Here is a 13,382-nt window from a genome sequence, read left to right on the forward strand (position 1 = left end):
CTTCTAATTCACTGTCTACCTGTAGAATTTGACCCCGAGGCTGTGTAAATGAGGCACAGTGCTCGTTCTGTATTTCAGCAAAATAAAGGACCCTGCAGGGACTTGTTTACCCGAGATCCTTCCTCTGAGAACTTGGTGAAGCTGCGGGGTATTGACTCTGTGCAGAGGGGAAGGGGAAAAGAGTCTCAGCACAGCAGCACTGCCAGGCAGCAGCAGCACTTGGTCTTCCCAGAGCTGCTCTCTTTCCACTCCCACACTCTCCTTCTGAGCCCCTGTCTCGGTGTAAGGGCTGAGTGCTCTGGCAGCTCGGTCACAGTCCTGCTGTGTGGCAGGAGTCTCGAGGGAGAATCTTGGTTCTGAGGAATTGCTGTATTTACACTGGCTTTGTCACTCTGTCCCCTGCCAAACTGGCCATTGGGACCAGGGTTCCCACAGCTGCCTGCCTTGTGCTGACAACACATTTAGAGTAGCCCTTCTGGGTGCCCTCCCCACGCATGGTCATTTCCAGCCACTGCTGAGCTCTGGCTTTGCTGGCTCCATCCCCGCACCCACAGGCCAGGTGTCTGTCTGCTCCTGGGCAGGCTGTTCCCCCTCCAGCCTCCCTGCACTTCCTTCTGGTGTTGGACCTCCTAAGTCAGGGGGGTCCCTCTTCATCCACGCTGACCTCTTGCCAGGCCCTGCTCGAGTTCCTGACATAGGACAGGGACTGCCTGGGTGGGTGGCAGCTCTGCAGGAAAGGGTCTGCGGATCTCTGGGTTACATTAGGCAAAAGAGGAGCCATCAGCCAAGATGGCCAACAACATCCTGGGCTGTAGGAGCAGGAGCACAGCCAGTGGAAGTGATTATCTCCCTCTGCCAGCATACCTGCCCAGGTTTTGGTTCCTCACAATGCCAGAGAGACACTGGCAAGCTGGAGAGCCACAAAAGTTCAGCAGAGGGCCACAGAGATGGTGAGTGTTGGAGCACTTGCCCTGCTAGGAGAGGCTGAGGGAGCTGGCCTTGTTCAGGCTGCAGAGTGGAGGGCTTTGCACAGAGGGTGTAACAGACATGCCTTGCCTACGGTGAGGTTTCCAAGAAGACACTGTGGTGCAAGGCAGGAGCACAGGAGGCAATGAGCTGAAAGATGAGAGGGTCAGGCTCAATGTAGGGAGAAACTTTTGCAACATGAGGACAGTCAGACATGGGAAGCCATTTCCCAGAGATTGCACTGCCTCCATTCCTGCAGTTTATCAGACCCATCTGGATAAAGCCATGAGAAACCTGGTGTGAGCCTGCTTTGAGTGTAGTGTTCTCTACAGATATCTAGCAAGGTCCCTTCCAGCCTGGATGGCACTTTCATTCCTCACCCTTCATGTCCTCAACATGAGGGAAAGCACTCAGGTTCCCTCTGACTGTGGAAATAATTCACATCAGGTACAGGGCAGCATCACAGGCACCCCAAACAGTCCCAGTGACATCCCTGGCCTCATTTTTCATTTACGGGTTCCCTTTTCCCTCGCTCTCAAATTCTGCATTCTTATCATCCTCACACCTTCCAAGAAGTCCAGCCTCCCCTGGCTGGCTGGGATGGAGGTAATTTTCTTCACAACAGCCTGTACGCTTCCATGTGTGGGATTTGTGACCAAACCAGTGTTGAATACACTCCTCTGTTTTAGCTATTGCTGAACAGTGCTTGCACAGGGCCAGGGCTTTTGCCATTCCTCATGCTTCTCTGCCAGGGAGTAGGCTGGGAGTGGGCAAGAAGTTATGAGGGGACACAGCCAGGACGACTGACCCCAACTGACCAAAGGAATATCCCATCCCCTATGGTGTCACGCTCAGAGATAAAAGCTGGTGGAAGAAGAAGGAAGAGGGGGAACATTTGGATTTACACCATTTCTCTTCCCCAATAACTCTTACTGGTGACAGAGCCCTGCTTTCCTGGAAATGACTAAACACCTGCCTGCCGATAGGAAGCAGTGAATGAATTCCTTGTTTTCCTTTGCTTGTGGGCACAGCTTTTGCTTTACCTATTCAAGTCTCCTCATCTTGACCCTTGAGTTGTTCTTACGTTGCCCTTCCCGTTGTTTCCCCATTCCTCATGAGAGAGCAGTGAGTGATCAGCTGAGTGGAGGCTTAGCAGCTACGTTGTGGACTTTTTTCTATTTTCACTACAAAGAGTAACGGTACCATGCCCTAGAATTTCTTCTCCTTCTTGATGATGATAAAGGTAATTTCTTGACCTTTACTCCTGTCATTCCTTCTTACTTGACAAGACAGCTATGCTTTCAGAGTATTTAGCCTCTGGCAGGCAGTTTTTAGAACAGTGCTTTTTCTGTCATTGCTAACTCTTTCTTATCCTGTTATGGTAACACCTGTCAGACAATGTTGCCCCTCATTCATCTCTGCTCTCTATCTTTCATCCTTATTTCAAGCGTGTCTGTGTTTGCGTGTGTGTGTGAGGAGCTAATTGTTTTACAAAGAAATGTGAAGGGACAGATCTGAAACTGGAGAAAAGCTCAAAGCAGGCCAAATATTCATGTGGTGGATGCTGATACACCACCATTCTCTTCATTTTGGATCTCTGAAGACGTAACCCTTCAGCAGAGTGCCTGCAAGGTCTGAAGTCCCTCCATCTGCCCTGTAGGTCAGTACTGAAAGTGAAACTACTCCAGTCAGAGGTGGTGTTCTGATTCTCCTCACAGCCTACAACACCACAGGGGTCAGGAGATATCCCAGGACACCTCAAGGGGCATCATACTCCTCTGGATCAAAAAGTGGAATCTCAGGGCTCATGGCCTACCAATACTTGTGTTCAGGGATCTGGTCAAATGACCCATCTCTGTCTCTGTAGGGGTGCTTGAGTTTGCTCAAGGAACCCTGGAGTTGATCCCCATCCACCACTGGTTGTCCTCCTCCACAGGAGGAGAACACAGGGGGCATCCCCTCAACACAGGGGGTATCCCCCATACCCATCCTCCCTGCCAGTCTCTCCAGCAGAGGCTGTTTTCCTCCACTGCAGAACCCCATGCCAGCAAGCTGTCCCACCACATCTCATTGAATCCAAAATTGTCACAGCTGTGTGACAAGCCACAAGGCTCTTCCAAACTGTCAAAGTAGCCTGTTGCTGCTGTCACCGTCACATCCCATTGTCCCACTGAAACCAAACTGTGCAGCCGCTGTATTAAACACACCCCTTGGCCATGTTTATAAGGGATACAAAACGCGCTTCAGCTACAGGGAAAAAGTTTCAGAGCTCCTTTGTGACTTGAACCTCTCTCAGAATTATTTTCCTACCTCAGCTGGTGGGAAGATATTCAGACCTTACCTCCAACCCTGGCAAGTCTCCTTTTCCTTTAGGATTTAGTATTTTGAGTACTGAAAGATTGAGAGAGGTACTCTCCTTGCCATTTTGTACATTGGTACCAAAATTGATCTGTACCTGCAGACTATGTAAATAAGGGCATTTATGCCACAGACATTCCTTTGGTTGTGGTGATGCCAGAGGTGAAAGACCGTGCTTTGGTTCCCTCTGCAGGAACTCTGCAGAGATGCAGAGATCATGCATGGTTTCCTCACCATTCCTTACCAGCGCACCAAGGGCCATTTGCTACTACACTGTCAGAGGAGGTTTGGATTTGATGTGAGGACATGTTTCTTTCCCAAGAGGGTGGTCACACCCTGAAACAGGCTTCCTGGAGAGGTGGTGGATGCCCCATGCCTGTCAGTGTTGAAGAGGCATTTGGACAATGCCCTTAATACCACGCTTGAACTTTTGGTCAGCCCTGAAATGGTCGGGTAGTTGGACTAGATGATGGTTGTAGCTGAACTATTCTATTCTAGTCTAGTCTAGTCTCTTCTGTTCTGTTCTATTATACTCTGTTCCCTGTGCTCACCATGAGTCAAATACTGATGAGAGTGTTATTGGCCTGAAACGCCAGGGGGGTTTCAGCTCCAAAAACGCTTTGAGGGACACAGAACACAAAGGTTACAAGTGGAAACAGGCTATTATTTTTATTTTTCTGAGTCTGTTTCAGAGCTGATGCTCACAAGCATTAACACCATGTGCCCATGTAGCCAGGAGCGGGCAGATGCATTCTTCAGTTGAGCTTGAGAAAACATCCTTTGCAGCCTGGCAAAGGCAAGTCACAGAGCTACAGAAAGTAGCAGCAGGAATACGCCAAGCAGTCCCTGTATCCTGAAGAGTGAGAACGTGAAGAATGAGAATCAGGACTGACCACACACAAAAGAAGAAGAAGGAGGAGGAGCGGGAGGAGGAGGTGTGTGGTACCGTGGGGTATTTTCCAAAGTATGACAGGTAGCGGTGAAAAGCGCATTTTGCATTTGGCAACTTGCTCCGCCACTGTGCTTCTTGGCCAATGATGCATGAAAGACGCTCTCATGCCGGCCCTGCGCTTGATTTGCATGCAGGGAGAGGTGAAAAGTGGCAGCTCCTGATGGGGCAGCAAGCCTGGAGCCCTTCCGAGCACAGGCTGTTTTGCCCAAGCCAGAAGCCCTGGGGAAATGGAGCTAAGGGAAGAGCAGAGCTCGCTCCCGCTCCAGACTGGCCCTGGGCAAGAGAGCCCGAGAGAGCCAGGGCACGAGCGGTGCCTTGGAGGTGCAAGAGCAGCAGGCAAGGACCTGGGCGAAAGGGCCCAGAGGAGCCCTGACAAGTGGTCCTGCTCAGTGCTGCAGAGGAAGGCAAAAAACTGCCCCGGGGGAAAATTCCTTCCTGACCCCAGAGCTGGCGATTGACTATTCCTTGAGCACGTAAGACCTGCTTCCTGGTCCCACAGGCTGGTCACACCTCCCAGGGGATGCCCAGCCTCAGATTTCTTCAAGGCAGCTACACAAGTTGATTTTACTCCTTTGGAGGAAGCGCTTTCCTCTGGGATACACCCAAAACTCCTCCCAGGCATCTCCCAGAGTCTTTTGACCTCTCCTTTACGTACCTAAGATCTCAGGTGTCAGCCCCAGACTCCCACAAGGAAGCTACCCTTGAGGTTTTTTCTTCTTTGGTGGAAGCTCTCGCCTCTGGGATCCACCTGTGACTCCTCCCAGCAGCTCCCAGAGGTTTTGACCTCCCTTTTAGGGACCTGAGATCCCAGGTAGCAGCCCCAGACTTCTCCAAGGCAGCTACCCAAGATGAGTTTTCTCCTTTGTAGGACGCCCTTTCCGCTGGGATCCACCGGAGATCCCAGTTAGCAGCCCCAGACTTCTCCAAGGAACCAAGCCGAGATGATTTTTTTCCTTTGCAGGAAGCTCGGTCCTCCAGGATTGACCCAAGACTCCTCCCAGGCATCTCCCAGAGTCTCTTGAGCTCTGCTTTACGTACCTAAGATCCCAGGTAGCAGTCCCAGACTTCTCCAAGGAAGCTACCCTTGAGGTTTTTTTGTCTTTTTTGGAGGAAGCTCTCCCTCCAGCATCCCCCTGTTAGGCTCACCTCAGCCTCTGATATAGACAATTCTTGGCATCCCCCCGTCACTCCAGAGGTCCAGATGGGTTCTGTGCCCCTGTACCCTGATGGCACCAGTGTATGCTGTGCACCAGTGTCTACCAAAGCCTTATACTTCTGTGGGTCTGGTGTGGCAGGCCATTGAATCCTCACAGTCCAGTATATCTGGTCATCCCTTTCCTCCTCCTGGCCAAAGGCAGGGACCCTCTATTGCTATTCCTCGTCAGAGTATTCACTGTCTGACCCTTGCGGCGCCAAACCACAATTCCCCTCGCTGGAATCAAGGGAGGTGGTTTCAGCTCTTCTATGCCTGGAGGATCGCTGAGTGCTTTCTTGGGCCTCTACAGCAACTACGCTGACAGCCTTCTTCTCAGGTGTCCTGGTTTCAGCTGGGATAGAGTTAATTGTCTTCCTAGTAGCTGGTACGGTGCTATGTTTTGAGTTCAGTATGCAAATAATGTTGATAACACTGATGTTTTCAGTTGTTGCTAAGTAGTGTTTAGACTAAAGTCAAGGATTTTTCAGCTTCTGATGCCCAGCAAGCAAGAAAGCTGGAGAGGCACAAGCAGTTGGCACAGGACAGAGGCAGGGCAGCTGACCCAAACTGGCCAATGGTGTATTCCATACCATGTGACGTCCCATCTAGTGTACAAACTGGAGGGAGTGGGGGGCGGGGAATCGCCGCTCAGGGACTAGCTGGCTGTCGGTCGGCAGGTGGGGAGCAATTGCACTGCGCATCATTTGTACATTACAATCCTTTTACTATTACTCTTGTCATTTTATTAGTGTTATCGTTATCATTCTTAGTTTCTTCTTTCCTGTTCTATTAAACCGTTCTTATCTCAACCCAGGAGTTTTACTTCTTTTTTCCGATTTTCTCCCCCATCCCACTGGATGGAGGGGAGTGAGTGAGCGGCTGCGTGGTGCCTAGTTGCTGGCTGGGGTTAAACCACGACATCAGGTGACCCCTTCCTAACAGCTTTCTTCCCTCTCAGTTCGTGTACATGGGCTTCCAGCTTAAAGGTGGGTTCGCCATCCCGCTTCTTCATGTCCTCCCCTTGGGCACGCAGGAAGAACCAGAGTGCACCACGCAGCATACACCTTGGGCTCCCTTTCCCTCTGACTGGGGCAGGAGAGGACTGATTTCTTGCAGTGTCCCTAACAGCCAAGGCACTGTCCTGTAGGGATGAGGAGACACAGAGATTTTCTTCAAAGTTTTGGAGCCAAGACGACACTTTCTCCACAGTTGGTGTTTCCATATCTGGGCAATACACTGCTGCCAGGCTGTTAGAATATGATGCTGGGGCACCTTGAATCACCTTTTTCCACATGGTCTGTGTGCACAGGACAGCCTCTGGATCTTTGGAGACCTCCTCGTCATCTAGATCACTGTAGATGACTTCCAGCACTGCTAACTCTCTCAGGTACTGGATGCCTTCATCTGCCATAGTCCACTTTCCTGAGGAGAGGAGCTGGCTCCAGAGACTGCAAATTGCTGCCTTTTTTCCAATTCCTCTTTCAATTCCCCGGTTTGTAGCGAGGGATCCCAGCTGTTGGGCTTCCTTGCCTTCCAGTTGCTGACTGTCGGCCTTGTTATCCCAGCATCGGAGCGGCCAGGCAGCAATCCGCTCACCTGGCTGGTGGCTGTAGTCTTTCTGCACGTCTCGAAGTTCTGAGGAGGTCAGGGACCGGGTAGTTTCCGCTTCCTGTTTAAGTTCTCTCACTCCTTCCTCCAATTTCTTTGTCAAAGGACCGGCTTCTACATCAAACCTTTCCTCTTCTTCTTCTTCCCTTACTAATCGATGACAGGGACCCGTTGATCTCCTTGTCCACTGTTTCTTTTTTGCTACTGGGGCAATTACTGTAGTTGTTGTTGTTTGGGTCCCTATCTCAACCGTGGTCCTCTGAGAGTGTTGGACTACGGCTCGGTAGGCGTAGGCCAGGCCCCAGTACAGTGCAAGAAGCTGCTGGTTTTCACTGGGATAGGCAAGGCAACCTTCTATCAGGTGGCACGTCAGTTTGCCAGGGTTGCTTGTCTGTTTGGGTGTAAAGTTCCAGGTTATGGGAGGTGATAACCATCCTAGGAATCTGCCCAAATCCTTCCATATAACCTGCTACCCAGAACCGGTCGCTTGAGGGCACATTTCAGTATTGCCTCACCCGAAACATCTTCTCTTACACTAGGATGAGACCAGATTCCACAACACACATAATATACCACCAGTACTAATTATTAGTCTTGAACAGCTCACATAAGGGTGAACAAGGACCTCGGAGCCTGCATAATAAAACCATCCACATCAATGCCAGGTAGGGAGAGGGAGATGTGTCCCCTCATCTCCTCCGCAAGATAGCTCCCACAGCACAACAAAGCCATCAGTGCCAGGACAAAGCACACAGCCATTATTTGCATTACCACGTTCCCAAACTCGGCAAGATAGAGATAAGCAAGCAGCCAACAAACCCCGTGACCTGCACAGGAGCTTGCCACTTAATAACTAGATATGGCACGCTTAATGCAAAATTGCCGTTGTCGAGCCCCACGTTGGGTGCCATAAAGGACTGTGGTGGGTTGACCCTGGCTGGGCGCCAGGTGCCCACCAAAGCTGCTCTATCGCCCCCCCTCCTCAGCTGGACAGGGGGGAGAAAATATAACAAAAGACTTGTGCGTCAAGATACGGACAGCTTAATAAAGTGAAAGCAAAGAAAAACAAATGATGTTATTCTCTACTTCCCATCAGTAGGCGATGTCTGGCTGCTTCCCAGGAAGCAGGGCTTCGGTACATGTAGTGGGTGCTCTGGAAGACAAAAACGCCCCCCCTCCCATCTCCGTTTACTTAGCTTTTATATCTGAGCTGACGTCGTATAGTATGGAATATCTGTTTGGTTAGTTTAGGTCAGCTGTCCTGGCTATGTCCCCTCCCAAGATCTTTCCCAGCCCCAGCCTGCCAGTGAGGGGGGCAAAAATGTTGGAGAGACAGCCTTGCTGCTGTGCCAGCACTGCTCAGCAGTAGCCAAAACACTGGTGTGTTATCGACACCTTTCTAGCTACCGATGCAGAGCACAGGGCTCTGAGGGCTGCTATGGGGAGAATGAACTGCATCTCAGCCAGACCCAATACAGGAACAGAAAGGGAGAAATAAAATGAGGGAGAAAGGCTGAGGAGCAGAGAAATGAAGGATAGTGAGATGGAGAAATCAATAAAAAAGGGATGAGGAGCCCTGCAGGGACGTGGCAGAAGAAACACAGCGTCGGGGAGCATCACGCAGCCCCGCTCGCCTTCTCCCTCGGCACAGTCGCAGCCCGGCAGTGCTCCGCAGCTGGGGGCCATCGTCTGACCCCCACAACGCGTCACCTCCTCCCCTGGACTCCCTCAAAGACCCTCGCTCCGTGCAAAGGGTGCGCAAAGGAGACAGCGAGTGTTTATTCAGTCACACTGATAGCGTATTTCCATACATTCTGTATGGTATGTCTAAATATTTTGATGGTTTTAGTATTTTGTACCAGCTGTGGAACCTGGTTTGCTGCTAGGTGACTGTACAAGTGAGATGTGGTAAATAATTATTAGAAATCTTAATCTAACGCTATTGTTATAAACGCTCGTGACAAATTGGAGGAGCCAATTTGTATTGGATAAAAAAATCGAATTTATTAGCAAGCGATAAGAGAGCAAAACAGCGCTGGGCAGCCGGGGAGGCAATGCTCCGCCACAAGCTCGCAACTTTAGGTTACAGTTACATTCCTTATATACATTTCATGTACCCCTTTCTTGTAAGTCTCCGCCTTGTCCTGCTTCTTCTTTCTTCACTTGTGCAGGTCTGTTACTATGCAGATTTGGTAGATCTTCTCAAGGATGAGTGTCCTTTGATGTAGAATGTCTTTTGATGTGGAGAAATACAGTCTTGGCAATTGCAGCTGTTGTCCTTCCTCTCCTTATCTAGTGAGTCATAGCCATTACTTTTTTCCCCCTTATCCAGTAAGTTATAGCCATTGGCCTCTTCCCTCCCATGACCTTTACGCATCATTTAAGCAAGTCTTGTTATTTATACAAGGCATATGTTAACTCTCAATATGTCTCTTCCCCCTTCTCGATTTTATGAACAAAGTTAACCAGTTCATTACAATCCCCCCTTTTCTATTTTATCCTGATTTTGTTCATTAAATCGATCTAATGTTTCTTTTGCCCGTCCGAGTATAGGAGTAATTCTTCCATCCCCAATTTGTTCATATTGCTTTTGTAGCAGCATTAAATGTGCAGCTTTCAAGCGCCTTTTAACAATAACGATCAACTTATTAAAAATGTATGGCCCAAAAGTCAAAAATAAGGTTAATAAAATAAGAGGTCTTGCAATAGTTGACAATAGGGTGGTTAACTAGGGTGAGTAATTAAACACGGACTCATACTAGCTTTGTTGCACTTCTCAGTCTTTTTTCTGTTTTTCTAACCCCTCCCGTAGCTTGGGCATTGTATCTCTAACTACTCCAGTATGGTCAACATATACACAACACTCCTCCTGTAGGGCTGCACATAACCCCCCCTGCTGCATGAACATTAAGTCTAAGCCTTGTCTGTTTTGTAATATTACTTCTGATAAAGACCTAACAGACTGTTTTAGGGTTGTCATGGCCTTTTCTATCCTAGCTAAATCTTTGTCGACCGCTATCCTTAGGGATTGAAATTTTTGATTTTGTTGTATGAGGGAGGTTATTCCTGTACCAGCTCCAGCAGCTCTGATTGTCATGAGAGTTGCCACCGTGAGGGCTGTAGAGGGCTCACGTTTCTGTATGTGATGGGCCCGAGTAGTTTGATAGTCATAAACGAAACTTTTGGGATGGTAAATAAGCCTAGGTATCACAGCTACTTGTATATAATATTCAGTTGTTCAATCAAAGACCTTTAGGGATATACAAGGTGTAACCCCAGTTTGGGAGCAAATCTACTTAGTATTATCTGTAGGAATTAACCACTCAGCTGTTATTTTTCCTGATTTGCAAGTTGTGTTACACAGGTGTCGTTTGTCCTTCGGGACATTCCCGATACACTTTCCTTTTTCTGATACTGGGGACATTGTTATCTCTTGCTTATGTCCAGATTCTTTATTCCACATGCACTGAGCTGGATTTGTTCCGTTGGACTTTTAAAATCTACTGTCCACCCCAATAGCTTCATAAAAGGGTGGTTGAATGTCGTAACACAACCAACAATGCTCAGTGATATTAGGGTGGGTGGCATTCAGTACCTGATAATTGGCTTGGAGCATCTCCTACAATGGGTTGATTCTTGTTGATACGCCCGGGATATTGTTTTCAGCGATGTCTATGTTAGGGAGGACTGTAGCAGTCTGTACGATATTGTTACTATCATCTTCCTCTGCTACAACCGAATTTGGTCCTACACCAGAGGGTTCATTTGGCACCAACTTTTTTTTTCTTATCGTAATTATTCCCCCTGAATCTGCGCTTGGTGTCCAAAGTCTGACTCCCCATGTTCTCCCTGTTAACCAAGCAGGATCTTTCGGGTTGGTTACATTAATGTAAATATATGGGCAATTTCCACTCCATGGTCCTATTTGGCTTTCATCCCAACCATGTGAAGCAGGTGTACATCCATGAGGTCCCCATCCTACGGATAGGAATTTATCTGGACCTCCCCCAGGAATCCAATCAGAAGCTATAGTTTCGCAACCCTAATAAGTACAATAGTAAGAGTCGGGATGGTTGCAATACCCCTTTCCAGGGTTAGAACTGGGACAAAAGTAAAAGCCTAAGTTATGTAGACATGGGTTTCTGGGTACGATTTGACATAGAGATTGATTAAAGCTTGGGGCCCCAGCAGCAATTACTTGCTGTAGTATTTTCTGATCTTTCCAGCTATAGAGCACCTATTTGTAAGGTTGGTGGGGGTTCCCTTTGTCTTGGGTTGTTTCTATTATCATTAGTAACAGTCCTATCATCCAAGTGCTTAATCTCAAGTTTGAGAAAAGTGGTGTCCCTTTACTCTTGCGACAGGTATTCTGAGGGTGTTGATAATCATTTTGATTTTTGTTTTCATCCCTGGTGAGAGATGGGAGACTTTGGGGAAGCTCTGAGGATGTTTTGTTTGGGAGTAATAAGTCAAGAGGCTCCGTGAGCCTTCTCTGGAGGTAGTTTATCAACCTCAATCCCCACAGCAGTACGTCTCTGCCCTCTTCTCTGCCTACTCTGTTGCTTCGAGCAGCGAGGTGTACCATCTTCTCGGCAGCAGTCGTATTCTTCAGGGGAACCTCCTTTATATTTACTTTGCTTTGACTTATATGCGTCCCAGTTTGTATCCTTCACTTCTCAAGCTCTCCCCCCACTCTGACTACTGTTCGTCTGCGGGATACTTGCACTATTTCAGCCTTTGTTGGGCATAACTTATTTACATAAAGACAACACCTCTCAGGGTTTATGCCTTTAACAAAAATATCCCACCATTCTTTGGAGTCTTTTATGATTTTCTCAATTGATACTCCCACACGTAATGCTTGCTCAATTAATTCCTGTTCATAATTATAACATTCGTGGCAAATGTCACTAGGGGAATACCCATAGGAGCAATGTGTCCACCACTTTTCTCTACAAAGTTTACACCTGTAACATACAAAGATAACATATACAGTGAGGATTTTTACAAAAGACAGTCTCACTCCTCCACTTTTCTTCGGAACTTGATTTTCAAGCTGTTAGGGTCTCTGGTCGCCTCCCAATGAGAACTCCAAATCGGTCCTTTGATCCTGCTTGCATGAGTCCATCCTCGTTCTGTAGTTCGGACAGCAGTTTCTGTGGTAAGTAAAACAAGAAAGGGCCTCTCCCACCTAGGAGTGAGAGAGGATTTTTTTCCAGGCTCTGATTAATACCATATCACCTGGTTTCACCAAATGTATAGATATATCTAGGGGTGGCCTCTGTACCACCATTCTCTTCTTTTGCAGTCGCTCTCTCTTTTTCATCAGCTGAACAATATAAGGGTTAATACTATCTTCATCTAAAGTAGGGTAATTGGCTGGGCATTTCATATCATAGGGCATGTCATATAACATTTCAAATGGGGATAATCCGGTCTCACTATGTGGTTTAGTTATTTAAAAGTGCCAATGGTAAGCATTTTGTCTAGGGCATCTGTGTTTCAATCATCAATTTAGTCAGTTGTTATTTGATTGTTTGATTCTTTTTTTTTTTTTTACTTTTCCCGAGCTCTGTGGATGTCATGGGGTGTGATATTTCCACGGAATGTCTAATGATTGACATAAAAATTTTATTATTTTAGATGTAAAGTGTGTGTCCTGATTAGAGTTAATATACTGGATTATCCCATATCTGGGTATTAGGTATTCTAATAAAGTTTTTTTTTGTTTTTTTTACTGCCATCTATGCAGTAGCTCGTGCTATAGGGTAAGTTTCTACCTATTGTGTTAAATGATCTACTATTACTAATAAATATTTTATCCTGTAACTCAAAATCAACCTGTACCTCCCCAAAAGGTCTGCAAGCCGCTCTTTTTTTCTTTCTTGTGGCTGCTTGTCAACTGACTTTTAAAATGTCATCAATGTTACTAGGGCTCAGCACATCTCTGCATATTAGCATTCCACGTGTCACATTTCATAAACAACTCCCCAATAGACACTGTCCTACATTCACCACCGACAAGCCAAGCAGCCCTGTGCATACACAAATCTTCATTCGTTCAATAGATTCAATGAAAAATTTTCAAAATATGTACAACAACAACCACCAAAATAGTCAACACTTGAAAAAGATGTTGTTACAAATACTTGCGAGACAACACACAACAGCCACACGAATTGGTCTCTACCTTAATCGCTCACAGTCCTTCTCTAAATCAAACAAGGAGCAAGCAAGCAGTTTGAGACAGTTACTTCTTCTTTTTTTTTTTTTTTTTTTTAACCACTTGAAATGAGCACTACC

The sequence above is a fragment of the Buteo buteo genome, chromosome 30, assembly GCF_964188355.1.
Source record: "Buteo buteo chromosome 30, bButBut1.hap1.1, whole genome shotgun sequence".
Taxonomy (NCBI): domain Eukaryota; kingdom Metazoa; phylum Chordata; class Aves; order Accipitriformes; family Accipitridae; genus Buteo; species Buteo buteo.